Below are 7,115 nucleotides of genomic sequence, written 5' to 3'. Positions count from 1 at the left end.
CTCATGTCAAGTTTGTGGTCAACCAAGACTCCTAGATCCTTTTCACATGTACTGCTCTCAAGCCAGGTGTCCCCCATCTTGTATTTGTGCCTCTCATTTTTTTTTGGCCAAGTGCAATACTTTACATTTCTCCCTGTTAAAGTTCATCTTGTTTGTTTTGGCCCAGTTCTCTAATCTGTCAAGGTCGTTTTGAAGTGTGATCCTGTCCTCTGGGGTGTTAGCCACCCCTCCCAGTTTGGTGTCATCTGCAAATTTGATCAGGATGCCCTTGAGTCCATCATCCAAGTCGTTGATAAAGATGTTGAATAAGACCGGGCCCAAGACAGAACCCTGTGGCACCCCACTAGTCACTCTTCTCCAGGATGAAGAGGAACCATTGATGAGCACCCTTTGGGTTCGGTCAGTCAGCCAGTTACAAATCCAGTGAGTGGTAGCATAGTCAAGACCGCATTTTACCAGCTTCTTTACAAGAATATCATGGGGCACCTTGTCGAATGCCTTGCTGAAATCAAGGTAGGCTACATCCACTGTGTTCCCTTCATCTACCAGGCTTGTAATTCTGTCAGACGTTGATGCACTGCAGCTGCCATCATTCCTGACCAACGGTTATGGGGGCTGGGACTGATGGGAGGTGGGGGCCAACGTCTGGAGGGTCACAGGTTCACATCTGTGCATGTAAACAAGGAACGGGGAAACTGACCCTCCACAAGTTGTTGGGCTCCACCTCCCATCGCCCCAAGAATCCCTGGCACGTGCTCGGTGAAAAAAAGTGGGATTTTAAAAACACACTGAAGCATTAGTGTTTGGATGGATGCGGCCTTAGTTACACAAGGAATGGAAAGGTTTTCTAGAAAATATTGTAGTGTGTGTGTGCTCCACTTCTCCCCCCCCCCTCACATCACCATCTAAAATCACAGCTTTTTTTCAAAAAAAAGATAGACACTGGAGAATTCAAGAAAATGTAGCGTGCAGCCTTTGGGATTCTATTACTTGCATTACGACCAATCTAGCGAATGCTCATGGGAAAAATCATATCACCTCTCCGTGCTTTAAATCCCCACAATTGCTTTGATGCTTGTCTCTTTTTAAAAAGCACTTCAAGAGCTGTAACAGGAAAGTGCAGTGTGGGGAGCTCAGCATGCGACGGGGATGGTTATGAAATGGTGCAAATCTCGATGCTGGCTCCATTCTCTCCACCTGACATGCCAAAAGCTACGTCTGACTCAGGAGCCCTCTTTATGGTACAACCAGCGGACAATGAGGTTTCTATTCAAGGTCTGGAATATATTCTTACATAATTGATAGGCTCTGAGCTAAGCAAGAACTGACTAAATGCTTTGGCACACGAGAGTGCCCTGGGGGTAGATTGTCATATTTGTCTGATAATCCATGCTCGCACGTAATACCTCTCAATGAAATGCAAGACCCTGAATGCTAAGCCACAGGCCACAACACTGGCTGAAAACCCCTTGGGATTAAGTGTCCGGTGTACAAAGAATGGGCAAAGAAAGAAGTTTGTTATATAAGCCTTGTAATTGGCTGCTTATGGAGGGCCATCAACAACTGCCTCACTGCCCCTTGTCAAGCCGCTCATGGTGGCAAATGGAGCCTGCCCCACATCAGGTGCTCTCTGAGAAGCCATACAGGCATCTACAGTGCTCTGCCCCACTGCGTGTTCATCTCACACCATCTTTTCTCTCCATCACTGTCGCTGCCTCTGCCATAAGCAAAGGAATCAATGATGGACTGGAGATGGGTGGACTACATGCGAAATAGGGTGGGGTGGGGACAGTGGGCAGCAGAAGACATTCTGGCGGTAGCGGCACCAGTGGGGCAGGCTTGTGCTTCTGCTGCCTGAGGCGGGTAGTTCCCTGTGCCTCATCGGTGGGCTGGCTGTGTTGGTGATTCACTATGGAATACCTCTACAGTAATCACCTACAAGCCTTGCACTTCTGTTTCCATTCTCTCTCCACCCACCTTTTTTATCTTTCTGGTGCCACCACTGGGAGGAATCCATCAAACCACACTATGTCTCAAGAAACTATGGGATTGATGTGGATTGTGGCTAATCTTGTGAGTATATGGCTTCAGAAACCAGTGGTGTGAGCATACGAGTTGTGTGTACACAGCCCTTTTCCCAGTTAGATGAGATGAATCAAGGCAAAAATCCAAGTTTGGGCAGCCACAGGGAAGAAACACTTTAGCCCTTTGCAGCCGAAACTCTTGAGCTCCTTCAACAAACATTTGTTGAGCATGAAGACAGGGAAAACACAGTGGGGTACATTGCAGAAAGCAGGACTTGTTTTGATGTTAAGGTTCCTATTAAAACGTGTAGGAAAATGGCTGAAGATATTAAAAGAATGAGGTTTGTGTCATTAATTGTTGCATGTGCCCTTTCAGGCACACTGTTTGGCTCTTTTCCCTCTACATTTTTCTAACGCAGTAAAGGAAATGTAACAGTACCTTGCAATCTTAACTTTTAGAGCAAGCAAAACTTCAGGGAAGGGGCATAGCTCAATGGCAGAGTATCTGCTTGGCATGCAGAAATGCCCAGGTTCAATTATTGACATCTCCAGGTTAAGGCTAGGAGAGATTTGTGTCTGAAATCCTGAAAAGCCACTGTCATTCCATGCAGATCAGCAGTGGGGGAACTCTATTCCACGGCTCAAGTTAAGCCCAACAGGGAATCCCAATTGGGCCTGTAAGGCTGTTCTTTCCGAACCATGCCCATCTGCTCCACACCTGATGTTCACATGGGATATCAGGTGTGGAGCAGGTAAAGATGCAGCTGCAAAGAAACAGTGGGGAGCCTTAAAGTGTGCTCCAAATTGCTCCATGACAAAGTGAGGCTTGCTGTTAGGCACTGATCATCTGGTTGGCACCCCAAGCAAGTCATGCAGGGATCAGCTGCACTACAGATTTCCCTATCGGCAGCAGAGCATCTGCTTCGCATGCAGAATGCTCCCAACTGGGAGCTCCTTAGTGCAGCTAATCCCTTCTGAAAGTGGGATTTGCTGTAAGCACTGATTAGCTGACGGTCGCTTACAGTTCGCTCCGCAGGGAAAGACTTTCTTCGTCTGCATAGATTGAAATCAAACTGTGCGGGCAAAGCAAAACATTTCATTTGACATAGTCCTGCCCACCTGTCAAAGTGACCCTCCCACCTGTCATCCCATCCACCTGTCAAAGTGGCCCCTGGTAGTTGGGGACGTCAGAATCTGGCTCACCGCACAAATCCAGTTCTCCACTGCTAGTGCGGACAACACTCAAGCTAAATGGACTAGTGGTATAAGACAGCATCTTGTGTCCTGTCCCCGTCCGTCCCCCCCGGAAAATCCCAGAAAATGTTCTAAAAATTAAGATGGATTGCAAGTATTATTATTTTTAAAAAAGAAAAAGCTATATTATAGCCGGCTTCATTTGCAAATAATTCTGCTCCTGATGTGGGCTACATTTGCTCCTTGCTGCTATCTTCTGAAGCAATTCATGACCTCATTTTGATAGACCCTATTGTGTGACTTGGATGTTCTCCAGATGGAGGGAATCCTCGTGAGGTTTGCAGGTCATAGGCAGATGTTTGTGATTCTTCCCCAGTCTCAGGGCTGCCTATTCTCTGATAAGCAGATGATCACTCAAAAGGCTATGATCCCTGATGTGGACAGAGGGTGCTGCGTTTTCAGCCCGACAAGCAATGTCAAACTAAGGCCAGCAGTGTAGGCATGTGTTGCATCATGTATCTAAGTGTGCCGTATTCATTTCTTGACAAGGCTTATTTTGACAAGGCTTATTCTTGACAAGGCTTATTATGGACTGGCTGGATGCAGAGGAGTGGTGGGAAGTACCAGCTGGGGAACCCTCAAGGGAAGCAGACTCAGAGCCAGGGGATTGGTGGTGGGACATGGTCAGAGGGAGAAGGAACAGACTGGGAGGAGGATGTGTCGGAAGCTGAAGAGGTAACAGGGTTTAGTGAGCAGGGAGATGCTGGGGCAAAGAGCAGTTCAGACTCAGAGGCAGAAGCAGAGGCTAGAGAGGAGGGGAGCCAAGAGGCAGCAATGAGTCAGGCTGGTGAGGAAGCCAAACTGTCTCCCCCTCCTGTGGTGACCAGCTCCCCTCTCTCCTGGTCTCCCAGAACCCAGAGAAGTATGAAGAGGGCAGAGCAAAGACAGACAAGATGAAGGAGCCTCAGATTGCTTGGGAAGGAACCAGGGGAGGAGGAGACTTAGGGAGCTGTGGGAAGGCAGGGTACTTTAGTCCTTGCAACTGCCTCATTGGGCAAGACCTATTAGGAAGAGTTCAACAATACAGGCTAGAATTGATTACCTGTGCCTATTTATGTGAAAAGACTTCAATCTCTTTTGGAGGAGAGATTCCCCACTATGTCTTACACAGAACGGGAACAGACCAAATGCTGGAAGGCTGGCATCCAACGCCTCTTGTCCAATATCAATTACAAGATCTTCAGGTGACCATGAAGATGGAGAAGAGGCACTTAAGAGACTGTCTCTTTAGGTCCGATGCAGAAACGGATCTAACCATTATTGCTTCTACCAAGAGCTCACCATGATTCCCACTTATCAAAACGGAGCATGCCCGAGCCAGATACCTGACAAAGCTCCCACTTAAGAATCGCTTTTACAGAACTACGATTCCAGTTGATGCCCTTGGCAGTGTTGGATGGACAGTACGGCAAAGTACATTACAAAGAGAGATTCTGTCTGTGTGGACAACCCTGCGTCGAGGACCTGTGCCATTATTTATTGCAGTGCCCATTATATATAGACCCAAGAGACTGATTTATAAAACCCCTGTTTACAAATGGAACACATTTGAGTAGGGTGGAAAGGGTGAAATGGCTGCTGAGCGACACTGACAACTTTGTTACTTATAAAGTAGCACTCTATGCACTGGCAGCTAAGAAGATCAGGAGGAAGGAACTAGACAAACGAGCGGTCAACTGCAAAGGGCATTCGGATATTTAATTTGGCACATCTTACCTGAGAATCTTCTGCTATTCTATTTAATGCAACAAATAATTTTAGTAGCCGTGACCGTGGTTTTATTGTATGTCTGTGCCTGATGATTTTTATGGTTATTGGTTTTATTTTTATTTATTTTTTGTTCTCCTTCTGAATGATGCCATGGCCTATGGCTAGTGCAACAAAAAGCTTAATTAGTAATTGGTACTAGGAAGAATTGCTGTGATCTCTGGGCCTGGGCTCCTGAGCAGTCTTGTTTCTTTATTCTTTATTCTTTATTCTTTATTCTGAGTTAACTTCACTGACACTGTGTGAGTTGTTACTGACCTGATCCTGGCACCTGCTTCTGACCCAGTTGCAGGCAAATTCTGTGTGTAGAGCTGCACGCTTGCTAGATCAGGAGGCACCTACTTCTCTTCAAGATATATTTACTGAGTTGCTTGAGAAAAATGAAGACGGCCTGTCTAGTCATCATATTGCATGATGCAACTGCTTGCGATCTCACAACTGGCCTTCATTTTATTTTATACCTTTAGACTTGGGCTAGGCCTGTACATTGCTTATGTGTGGAAGTTCCTAGTTATACAGCAAAGATATCATCAGGACATTGTCCAAGTGTTCAAAGAGTAAATACAACAATGATGAGAAGTGCTTGAATAGGTGGGGGGAAAGATTCCAGAGGTATGGTTAAATATTTGTTTTAAAGATTATTAAAACTGTAGTCTACAAACTCATTTTTGGATTGAGCCCACTTTCATCCTCTTGACCTGAGCTGTAACCGAGGCACCTCAAATCCAAGTATTTTGGCTTTACATGGCAGGTTTCCTATCAAAGGCCTTGTTGTAAATTTACCTTTGGGGTGTGCTGGGATGGCTCTTAAGCAGAGTGAAGCAACTTCTTTGGGCAGCAGATGGCAGGGCTCAAAATGGAATTAAGGCAAAAGGCTGTATTACATATGTACTGCAAAAATAAAAATATTCAAGCCATTAAATGTAAAACTGCACTCTTGTAACCATGTGACAGCCAAGGGTATAATTCAACACAGCACTAAGTTGGATGTGTGTGTGAATGGAATGAAGTACTGTACTGGGAATTGTAGTTCTATGAGGGGCAAACTACAGTATCCAGGATTCTTTGGAAAGGGGAGATTGGTGCTTTAAATGTATGCTGTGAACACAGTCTTGGTTTGACTCTATTAGTGCAAGCGTTTTAGTCATTTCCCCTTGGTATTATTTGTCTTTTGTGTAGGGACTGCAAGGCTTGTCTGTGATAAGAGGTGAGCTGTAGTGGATCCTTCATAAGCTCCATAATGAACTGCTTTACACCAAGTCACCCCCATGGACCATCTTGCCCAATACAGTCATACATTGGATCTCAAACGCCTTGGCTCCCAAACAAATCGGCTCCTGAACGATTGAAACCCGGAAGTGAGTGTTCTGGTTTTTGAACGTTCTTTTGGAAGCCGAAAGTCTGACGGGGCTTCTGTGGCTTCCGATTGGCTGCAGGAGCTTCCTGCAGCCAATCAGAAGATACGCTTTGGTTTCTGAATGTTTTGGAAGTCGAACGGACTTCCGGAACAGATTCCGGACTTTATTGACTAGCCTGACTAGCAGGACTCCAGGATTGCAGAGAGGTCAGTTACATCACCTGCTACTTCATCTTTAAAACTGAGAGGCTAGGAGGTTGAATTAGGACCTTCTCCATGCAAAATATGTCTTGCTCTAATACCAAGCTATGGTCCTTTCCTAACTAATAAGTTTTGGGGGGTTGAGTGCTGAACTAACACTCTTGCCAAGCAGCCTCCCTCTTGTTTATTCATTGGAGAGGTATGGTGTTGCTTCTGAAAGGGGGGAAAGAGTCTGTAGTCTCTTCTGTATTCTTAAAAGGTCCCAGGAATACTTTGACATTGACTTGTCATTGTCCAAGGATTTTGTGTGCTGGTTTGAGTCAACATGTTGATAATGATCATAGCTGGGCTGCTTTCTCTTCTGCAGTCACTTCCTGCTCATGCGGTGTAGCTCTTTCTGAATAAACACGCTGGGGAATATTTGCTCGGCATCCAATAAACAGGCCCATGATGTTTACCTGAAGTAAACATTGTATCTCTGCCTGTGAGCCATCTGTACAAGAATCAAGATG

Source organism: Podarcis muralis, chromosome 5, assembly GCF_964188315.1.
Source record: "Podarcis muralis chromosome 5, rPodMur119.hap1.1, whole genome shotgun sequence".
Classification (NCBI taxonomy): Eukaryota; Metazoa; Chordata; class Lepidosauria; order Squamata; family Lacertidae; genus Podarcis; species Podarcis muralis.
This window is presented reverse-complemented; position numbering follows the sequence as displayed.